Source organism: Gorilla gorilla, chromosome 1, assembly GCF_029281585.2.
Source record: "Gorilla gorilla gorilla isolate KB3781 chromosome 1, NHGRI_mGorGor1-v2.1_pri, whole genome shotgun sequence".
Classification (NCBI taxonomy): Eukaryota; Metazoa; Chordata; class Mammalia; order Primates; family Hominidae; genus Gorilla; species Gorilla gorilla.
Genome location: NC_073224.2, coordinates 149,310,462 through 149,320,426, shown reverse-complemented (window position 1 = coordinate 149,320,426; position 9,965 = coordinate 149,310,462). Strand labels below are relative to the sequence as shown.

General features: G+C 37.0%; 1 non-coding gene across 1 annotated transcript; it reads left to right on the top strand.

Annotated features, from left to right (window-relative positions):
* Positions 1-392: 392 nt before the first annotated feature.
* Positions 393-607, top strand: LOC115932058 (small nucleolar RNA U3). The gene has a single exon (XR_004068426.1). It is a non-coding gene; the product is annotated as a small nucleolar RNA U3 (small nucleolar RNA).
* Positions 608-9,965: the final 9,358 nt, after the last annotated feature.

The following is a 9,965-nucleotide window of genomic DNA, read 5'->3' as shown; positions in this document are numbered from 1 at the left end:
AAGCAGTGATATAAAGAGCAGTTCAAATCCCAGAATTTCTCCCATATTCCACGGAGCCATGCAACTGCTCCCTCAACCCTAGATAAGAAGTTTTCTCCTGGATGATGTTGAACCAAAGAGGTCCCAGATTCAGGCACGCTGGCATCGCTGAAGACAGGAGAGAAGCAACAAAGTACAGGTATTCTGCTCGTCTACATAATGAAGAACAAGGCCCACTGTGCCCTTATCCTGTTCAGCAATCCAAAGTCTAGCAGCAGCCTCCCATTCCCAGGTAGAACATTAGAAATTTTTCTACGGGGGAAACCTACTAGCCCAAAAGAGAAGACCTACACATACTTGTACACATACAGAAGACTGACATGGGGAGAATCCCGATTAAGAGTCACCTCGTCAAGACTATATTTTCAGGGATCATTTCTACAGTGCACTACTAGAGAAGTTTCTGTGAACTTGTAGAGCACCGGAAACCATGAGCAGGAAGTGCAGCGTTCTCTCCTGAGCATGAAGCCGGCTCTTGGTGTGGCTTCGCTGCAACTGCCATTGGCCATTGATGATCGTTCTTCTCTTCTCTGGGACAGTAAGAGAGAGAGGACACAGTCTGAGTGGTTCCCATCTGAAAAAAAAAAAAAAGAGAGAGAGAGAGAGTCGCCTCATCACCTTAGCGTCCCTATAGTAAATAGAGAGTAAGGCACACAAGTCTGATTCCAATCAGAGTGAGGGGTAGTTTTTCGGTTTTTTTAATACAATGTGCATTCTCTCAGATTAGTTTCTAGCTCAGCACCAATAAAAAAGAGAAATACTCCAACCCAAGCTACATGTGCAAAGATGTTCACTGAAGCATTGTTTATCATAAAAACTATATTTTTAAAAAAACCATCCGTTAAAAAAAATCTGGTTTAAGAAAACTAGGTCTCTGTGAAATGGAATACTACAAAACCATTAAAAAGAATGAAGTAGATCTATATGTGTTCATAAGGCATAATCTCCAGGGTATGCTGAAAAGTGAAAAAAATAAGGTACAGAAGGATAAATATGATAGACTAACATTTCTATTTAAAACATGTATGTATGTAACACATTTCCACCTACATATGTACACAAATATATATGCTTGTACTTGGAAAGAAAATGTCAAGTACATTTCTGAAAGCTGTTAACAATACCTAAATCTGGAGAAAGGAATTGTGGACTTGGGATGGGAGAAAGACCTGTGTTTTATTGCATACATCTAATTTTTTTACCATATGCATGTATTTTCCCACTTAAAAACAAAATACTAAAAAGACAGTTTTTTAAGTAGTGTATTTTTATCTGAAGCACTAGCTACCATTAGAAATAAAATATTCCCAAATCTGTATCCCTTACCTAAAATTATCTCCTGATAGTGAGACACATAAAATCAAAACTCAACAAGTCCAAAACTAAGCTTCCAATCTCGTTATCTCGACCATGACTGCCACCACCATTAAACATGTTTCAGTTCTTCTGTTTCCTAGTCTGTCCACCCTTCATCAAGTCTCTTGAGTCAGAAACCTGGAAGTCATAGAAGACTCCACCTTTTCCCTCACTTCCTACCTCTAATCACCAGACCAAATGCTGCCAATTCTGTCTCCTAAGTTCCTCACAAATCTGTATCCAACCTACCATCTAGTCTGCCTTAACTAACACAGTATTTACACCTCTCCCAGCTCACTCTAATCCTTCTTACTAACTCTCTGCATCTAGTATCTCTTGAATCTAAATTCCACACCATTTCCAGAGCGGTCTGTCAATATTCCCCAATTTAATCAGAACTTTCTCCTACTTAAAACCCTTCAATAGTTATTTGTCTTCTTCGGAATAAAGTCTAAATTACTTGGCATATCACACAGTTGTGGCCTCTGCCTGCCTTATCTACCACTGTCTCCACTTTTTCTTTCCCCACCCCTTCAATACACAAACCTACCACTCCAATTACTTGCAGCTCCCAATTTTATCATGCCAAACTCATATTGTTTCCTCTATCTTTTTTTCTTTTCTTTATTTTTATTTTTGAGACAGGATCTTGCTCTGTCTCCCAGACTGGAGTTCAGTGGCTCAATCATAGCTCATTGCAGCCTCAAACTTCTGGGCTCAAGCAATCCTCCCACCACAACCTCCCAAAGTAGCTGGGACTACAGGTGCACACCACTGTGCCAGGGTAATATTTTTGTTTTGTTGTAGAGACAGGGTCTTGCTTTGTTGCCCAGGCTGGTCTGAGACTCCTGGCTTTAAGTGATTGTTCTTTCTGAAACACTTTTGCCCCCTTCTCTACTAAAGCCTCATTATTTCACTTGGTACCTCTCCACTGATTATGAATATTTTTATATTACTTCTTTTATTTTCCTATCCTGAGATCCTGCTACAGTGCCAGGTACATGACATGCTCTCATTAAATATTTGTTGAATAAATGAAGCAAGTTAGACAAGCCAGCTATCATTCCAATGCAGGTAATAACTCCTCTAGCTTATCGTAAGTTCCTCCTTAAACACAACAAATCCTTACGGCTTCACATTGAAAAGAAAACGAATCTTGTCAATGCATCTTTTGATTCTTACAAATGCAAGCTGCTCTCTTAACACATCTTAAAGATAACTTGAGTGAATAACGGTTTTACATTGTGCCTTAAAAACTGAAGCATTCATCCTACATGGAAAGGCCCACGAGGGACACTACTAATGAGATGTGACATGGAAAAAATGGCTCAAGTAAGAAAGTAACAGCTTTCAAACAATTCAGATTAATACATATAAATCACAAAAACGCTGAAGAACAGTTTATAGTTTACGCGTGGTTTGTCCCTTAAAATTGCAGCTTACAGGAGGCTGGGAGCTGTAATTCACACCTGTAATCCCAGCACTTTGGGAGGCTGAGGCAGGTGGATCATGAGGTCAGGAGTTCGAGGCCAGCCTGGCCAATATGGTGAAATCCCATCTCTACTAAAAATACAAAAATTAGCCGGGCGTGGTGGTGTGCACCTTTAGTACCAGCTACTCAGGAGGCTGAGGCAGAAGAATTGCTTGAACCTGGGAGGCAGAGGTTGCAGTGAGCCTAGATCACGCCACTGCACTCCAGCCTGGGTGACAGAGTGAGACTCCGTCTCGAAAAAAAATTATAATAATAAAACATTGCAACATATAGGAAAAACTCCAATTTATTTAACCAAGGAAAGATTAGAGATAATGGTAAATAATGTTTGCTTGAACAGTGGAGTCAGGAAAAAAATGTTAATTATATAAAGCCTTTGTGTGAAATATAAAACATTCAACTCTCAACTCATTTTCCTATTGCCTAAATGTCCTGTACTTTCAGAAGTATTCTCCATCACCTTGATGATATTCTTTTGTATGCAAATTTTATTTACCTGAATTGTTAATGCTGCTTTTGTTTGTACTTATATCTTAATTATTCTCTCTTCATTCACCTGTCATGAGGGTTTTGATTCACATTTCAGAAAATCATGAATAAAATATTTCTTTGGGAAGTAGGGTAGTGTCACCAATGTTTTTGTACTACTAGAGGTTATTCTGCTTTTCCAGTTTAAAAAAATGAGCATTTCTTCTTTTTATAAACTGTCAAACACTGAAATTAAACTTTAAACTGTACTGAATGGATAAAAGATAGATTTTAAAGTATGGATTGTATGTCAGATGAAGAATATAGTACATAGAGACTCCAGTGAGCAAGCAATTCACAATATAAAATATATGCCTTCAGGAAAAATTCCTCAGGCCAATAACAGTAAATGGCAATTAGTAATGCTCATGAGAGTATTATTATAGTCATACAGCCAAAATCTTTATTTTTTCACTAGCATCACACTATACAGCATACAATGTCTATGCTGAAAACCTGTTTGATTTAGTCAGAAGTTTTGTTGAAGCAAAAGTTGTGGATAGAAATACTCAAGGGTTGAGATTATAGCAGGACAAATTCCTCAACTTTGGTTGAAAAGGAGGCAGAAGGTTCACACTCTCAGATCTTTAAAAAAAATGTAGTTTGCTCTGTTTCATTGTGCAATAAACTAAAATGTAAGTATTGAAAAGGAAGAGAAAGCAAGTCCATCTTTTTGCAAAAGTTTCTTGAAAGTCTTTAAGAAATAACAATGTCTCACTACCTGCCACTGAAATCACAGATTCAACTGAGACATTAGGAGACCATATACACAAACACTTTATGATTTCAAAAAGACAAGCTCATTGGGAAGAAAAAAGTTCTCTGTCTTTGATTTCTTTTAGAATGATAAAATGAAAGGGACATTAATACATATTTTAAGCCCTGTGAATTCACAATGGGGTTTTACAATAAAGAGGTAAAAACCTTTGAACTAACAAAGGTCCATCACCATGCACTTTTTTTCTCACAAGTGCATTGTAAAGGAAATTATGCTAGATTGAGGGACCAGCTGGCTTTTGCCACTACACCTTTAGTAACATAACACATTCTCAGACTGTATCAATCCACCCGGAATCAACCATATCATTGACTCCTCTTAGACTGCTCCTCTTATTGCATAGTGCTGTTTTCAGTCCAATGCCCTGTGAAAGCATTCTCTCACTGGCTTACATCTGAGTGTCTCTTTGTACTAGCCCAAAGCCTGAAGTCAACAAACTCCATTAAGTTGATTAAAGTAGTCCTAGAGACTACCCAGGCTTTTACACTGCCCTTAGATTAAAGACAAAAAAAAAAAAAAAGAAGGCTTCTTCTTCTGAGGATGTTTTAGTTTGTGTTGGAGAATTTGGATGAGGTGTTGAGTTCTGTGAGTTGTATGTTTTGTTTTGTTGTGGGGTGGTGGGGGGGGGTTGCTGGATTTATTTTATTTTCTCTCTAATTTTCAAAGAGGTCAAAAAAATATGAAGGCTCTTAGAAAAAGAGAGAAGGCTTTTATTACAAGTGATCTCCAATTATTCCTTTGTTCCCAAAGACAGTAATTACAGCTGCTGAAACTGAAGAAGCCAACACTGTGTCCTGAGGAAGCATTTATCATGCGCCCTGGAAGAAGAGCCTTACATAAGTATCAGTCATTTCCCTAAATTTAACTCAATGGAAATGGTTCCTCAGTCAAATTCAAAATCTAAAGGAAAAATTGAAAGGCCAAAAAATCAAATAGTCTAAGGTGTGAACTGATTATAAACCCACAAAAGAATCAAAGAAACTGAATGAGACATGGCGCAAATGAGTGTCCATTTTCTACAACACAGGTAAATGTACAGCATAGTGGTTGCAGGAGTTAAACATCCTGGTTATCTGACTAGGTTGACCAATGATTTGACCTTGGGAAAGCTGCTTAACCTCAAAAGCTCGTTTCTTATCGGTAAAAATGAGGATAATAGTATCTGCCTTGTTGGGCTATAAAGATTTTAGAGAAAAGGGGCCAGTCATGGTGGCTCATGCCTGTAATCCCAGCACTTTGGGAGGGCGAGGTGGGTGGATCACTTGAGGTCAGGAGTTTGAGACCAGCCTGGCCAACATGGTGAAACCCCGTCTCTACTAAAAATACAAAATTAGCCAGGTGGATTGGTGCACCCGTAATCCCAGTTACTCAGGAGGCTGAGGCAGGAGAATCGCTTGAACCCAGAAGGCAGAGGTTGTTGCAGTGAGCCAATATTGTGCCACTGCACTCCAGCCTGGACAACAGAGCAAGACTCCATCTCAACAACAACAAAAAGACTTTAGAGAAAAGGTATCTTAAGCATTTAGCACAATATCTGTCAAATACTGCAACACACAATACATTTTTAAAATTATTGTTATTCTATATGAGATATTTTCTAGAGTTCAACAAAGCAAGTTTAGAAGCAGTAGATGCTATTATTTGAGACCCTATGCTAAGCCCCCAAAAGACCTGGATTTTAGTTCCACCTGAGGCATTTACTTGCTGTGTGACTGTAAGCAAGTTTCAGAGCTTCAACATCTTCATCTGTAAAATTAAGGAGTCAAACTAAATTGGGAATTTGTATAACCAAATCTCTTCTCCACAGCACCAGTCTATATGTTCAAAACTGAATTACTGCTATTTATTCCATCCCGTTCCACATAGCCAAAGGAGAATTTTTCTTTTTCTCTCCTAAACCCACATCTCAACTTAATTCATGACCAAAAGGCAAATTCTCCTATGGGTGAGATAATATGGATTTTCTCTGGTGTTATTCTTAGCTCACTGTATTAGCATCATCGAATATTATCTTAACACAAGTCATAGACCACAACTGATGTTCAATCTACAATTAAAAGAAAAATTGAAAATAATTTGAGATTTACGCAAGTTCCACTTCCTTTTTGCAATTAATCTTGGTGTATTTTTAACTCCCCATTTCAGTAAATGGTACTGTTATTCATCTAGTCCCTCAGGACAAAAACCTTGGAATTACTATTAATACCTATCTTTTATTTCATATTCCATACCGAATCCAAAAGCAAGTACTGTTGGCACCTACCTACAATATATACCCAGAATTTCACCACGTCACCTTCACATCCATACCTACCTTTCTAGTCCAAGTCACTGTCATCTCTGGCATGGATTATTGCAAAAACCTCCTTCCTATTGGATTGTAGCCTTTACAATTACGGAATAGCCCTCTTATCTCTAATAATGCTTCTCCCCTTAAAAATCTACATCGATATGAATAAAGCTGTAATACCTTTCTTTTGGTTAGTGTTTTTTAAGTTACCTTTTCCTACCCTCTCTTACATTTAACCTTTCTGTATCCTTATATATTTGGATCCCTTGTTCTTTGTAAGCAGTATATAGTTGGGGTTTCTATTCTTATCCAGTCTTAAAAGTCAGTCTTTTATATGGAATATTTAGTTCATTTACTTGTAATACAATTGCAGATATAGTGGGCTTATAACTATGACTTTATAATTTCTTTTACATTTTACATTCTGTTTTATATTCTTTCTATTTCCTTTCTTGTTTTGGATTAATCTAGTACATTTTAAAATATTTTCCTATGTTAATTTGTTATACTATCATTTTCATTGTATTTCATGGTATAGGAATATAGATTACTTAGATTACATCGTATATACTTGAATTATCACATTCTAGTATGAATTATTACTTATATCACTTTCCAATACTGCTAGAACCTTATAACACCTTACTCCTATTTAATCCTTTTTTTACTTTTTGCATTATTTTTGTCATGCATTTTGATTATATATCAATTTAAGACTCCAAAAGACATTATGATTATTGTTCTATACAATCAATATCCGTTTGTATTTACCCAGGTATTTTCCCTTTCTGATATTTTTCATTTCCTCTTGAATTTACATGCTTTTCTCTGAAGAGCTCCTTTTGCTATTGTTTATTATTATTATTTTTAGTACACGACGTGGCAACAAATTTTCTCCATTTTTATATGTCTGAAATTGTCTTTATTTCACCTTAATTTTTCAAGTATATTTTCACCAGGTATAAAATCCCAGCTTGGCAATTATTTTCTTTCAGCATGCAAAAGATGCCATTTCATTGCCTTCTGACTTCTATTGTTTAGTTGAGAAGTCAGATATAAGTTTTATTGATGCTCTTTTGGAATAAAGTCTTTCCCTGGCTCCAGTTAAGACTTTCTCTACTTATTTGTTTTCAGCAATCTTACATATAAGATGCTGGGTATTGTTTTCATTGTATTTATCCTACTTGAACCTATGGATTCACGTTTTCAATCAGTTTTGGAAAATGGTTTAGCTTTTGACTCTGAATATTGTTTCTATTCTACTCTCTCCTCTTCTCCTTCCAGAACTTCAGTTACATATCATTTTCATCACAGTCCACATTACTCTTATCTGTTTTTTCCATTATTTTTTCTCTCTGTGCTTCTGCTTGGGTGTTTTCTATTTGCCTATTTTCCGATTCTAAAGAAAACGTAGAGCCTCCGGATGATGCTATCTTCCATCAGAAAAGCTTTCCTCCTTCTGCTAATAGCAAGGACAGCTATTAGGGGGATTAATCATCTCAAGCCAATCAGGAATTGTGCTGAGTTGCAGCTGTGAAGAAGTTTTGGTAAAACTCAATATAGTTCTGCTTGGCCCCGTTTATAGGGCATGGCTGCCCAGGGTTTTTCATTGTAAGCTTGGTAGGATTTTGATTTCCCACATCTGAATGACTAAAGGAGATTCATTTCTGCCCTTCAGAAGTTTATCACTTAGTTCTTTAGCTTCCTGACCCACACAGCTTCAAATGTGACAAATGTCATCAAGGAACCATCTATGTGTCTGACACTCCTCAAGTCTGCAATTTTGTTACTTCAGTCCAAAAAAAAAAAAAAAAAAAAAAAGTCAAATCCTGTTGGTTTCTCTGCTTCTCAAGAAAGGCCTTCTGCTACTCTGCTACAGGTCAAGCCTAGCCTAGATTTTCAACCTCAAGAGGCACCCAGATTTACTAAGATTCCCAGATGAAAAGTATCTCCAGATCAATTCACCACTCTTTCTAGGGATTTTATTATCCTCGCATGTTTTATTTTGGGGTCTGCTCCCCAGAGCAGCCTTTGTTTCCTAAGCATCACAAGACTATGTGATATTTCACTCTACCTTTCAGAAGCTTTCAACCTAGCTCTTTAATCTCCTATCTTGGTTCAGAGTTCAGCAGATGTCTTGTGGGAAAACCTGGCCATGTATTTGAGATCCCTCTAGTCTCAAATTTTGTCACTCCAGCTTCACATAACCACTGAAGTTTTTATTTTCCCAAGAAGTAGTCCTCAGCCTGGGCCAAGTTTTAATCCTTAGCCCATGCCCAGAATATCAAACGCTCTCAGGGGAGAAAATAGCTCCTAATCATCCATGTCCCTCTCTGAAATTGTAGTTTGTCTTGTCCTCATAGCTCCCATAGCTCTTTGTACCTTTAAAATAATACGTTTTGGAATTTATCTAGCTTTTTCTAATTGTTTTCAGCAGAAGCATTGCCCTAATGCAACCTACTACATCACGCTTAGAAGTGTAAATCTACTTAAATCTCCCAACAGGCTTTGCTGCTTCCATTCTGGCCATACCATAGGCTATTTGCCACACAAAAGCAGGATGATCCATTTAAATCACAAATCAGGTTACATCTCTTATTATTACACTTATACTAAAATCCAAACTCCTTATTTTGCCTTACATCTCTTATTACACTTATACTAAAGTCCAAACTTCTTATTTTGCCTTTAAGGCCTTATATGTTCTTGACTTGATATCTCTCTGGCCCATTCTCCTAACTCCCTCCTTGTTCACGTAGTCCAGAATCATTGGCCTTCCTAGTATTCCTCAAGCATGCTAATCAGAAATCTGTTCTTCTCCCTTATTCCATCCCATCCCAGAATACAAGCTCTATGAGACAATGGACTCTGTCTACGTTTTTCAACCACTTTATTCTCAGCACCTAAAATAGTGCCTGGCCATATTGTAGGTGCTAGATAAGTATTTACTTAATAAATAAATGAATGTAATTGAATAAAATCGAAGCTGTCTGGCTAAAATATAACTGGAGTTGTGAAGCCCTGATTAACGACCTCTCCCTTTGCAGACTATGATAGCCTAGATAATTGAGAACTGATTACATAATTTTTAAATAAAATTCTTATAAGAACTTTGAAACATGTCCAAAGCCACTGGGGGTTCCAAGGATCACAGTTTAAAAATAAAATGTGTCACCAAGAATCCTTCCTGTTCTAACATTTTAGTCAAAACACCATATTAAAGGAAAAGCTGAAGCTGAATATTCCAACAGGCCTATTCCACTAGCACATACATATATATTTATTTGTGGTGTATACATATTTGACACACAAATATGACACACATGCACATGATTTTTCATGACTAGTACAGCTAGACTCTTAGAGACAGAGTAATTTCTCTTCAAATTAGCCTTTAGGAAATGTTTGTGTGTATGTGTGTGTGTATATATATGTGTGTGTATATATATATATATATACACATACACACACACAGATAAATA